The sequence below is a fragment of the Rhagoletis pomonella genome, unplaced genomic scaffold, assembly GCF_013731165.1.
Source record: "Rhagoletis pomonella isolate Grant_MI unplaced genomic scaffold, Rhpom_1.0 Rhpom_scaffold_00003, whole genome shotgun sequence".
Classification (NCBI taxonomy): domain Eukaryota; kingdom Metazoa; phylum Arthropoda; class Insecta; order Diptera; family Tephritidae; genus Rhagoletis; species Rhagoletis pomonella.
Genome location: NW_023458557.1, coordinates 51,077,560 through 51,078,665, shown reverse-complemented (window position 1 = coordinate 51,078,665; position 1,106 = coordinate 51,077,560).

The window sequence follows — 1,106 nt, the reverse complement described above, 5'->3', positions numbered from 1 at the left end:
TGACGGTTTTAAGGGCAAAGTCCGTGAGTTTAGTATCGTTTTCCCTATGAAAGAGAATTCGTTGGTACTGTTGATCATCTTCGTGTAGAAGGATTTGGCGGTACATCTTTTGTATGTCCCCGTTGAAGACATTTTTGTACAATCGCCAATTCAAAATGACAAACATGAGATCAGATTGTAAGGTGGGGCCGATGTGGAGAATGTCATTAAGGGAAGTTCCTGACGCTGAAGGTTTAGAGGCGTTAAATACCACACGAACTTTGGTGGACTATCGGGTTTAACGACTGAATGATGAGGGAGATAATATGAGAAGCATTTGCCATCTTCATGGATTTCATAGGGAGTGATTGATTTCATATGATCTAGGGACAGATACTCTTCTAATACTCGATTATATTCTTCTTTGAGATCGGGGTTTTTATTAAGCGTGTGTTCCATTCGAATCGCTTGCTTCATTGCTTGCGAACGAGATGGACCGAGAGTGAGGTTAGAAGGAAACTCGGATTTAAATGGCAATCTGACTACATATCGTCCATCACTTTGCCGATAGGTGGTGTCTTGACAAAATTTTTCGCAAAATGCATCAGCATCGGAAGGTGGACGGGGTTCAGTGATTTCTTCGGTTTCCCAGAAAAGTTTAAGTTGAGTGTTGAGATTTTCGCTTGAGTCTTCAACAACATGAGTGTGAAAACTTGTGCACTCAATTGATTTCAACGGCCCACTTAAATACCAACCAAAAATGGTATTTTGAGCTAGGAGACTTACAAAAATTTGGTGCTTGACTCCTTGAAGGAGGATTTGTGGTATCAGGTCACTACCTATGACTAGGTTAATTGGACCGGGGGTATAGAAATAGGGATCCGCAAGATCTAGGTCCTGATGGGAGAAAGCTGATGAGTTTTTGAAGGACAATGGCCTTAGTGTTTATGCTAATGTTGCAACGTTTGAAGAATAGGGTAAGTTGGCAAACTCGGTTGGCATTTTCAACGATAGTCCCGCCCATTCCGGTGATTGAGAAATTTTCTCGATAGGTAGGAAGTTGCAGACGTCTTTTCTGACACGAATGATTTTTGAGAGCCTTGGTCTATTAAGGCTCTTAGGGTAAA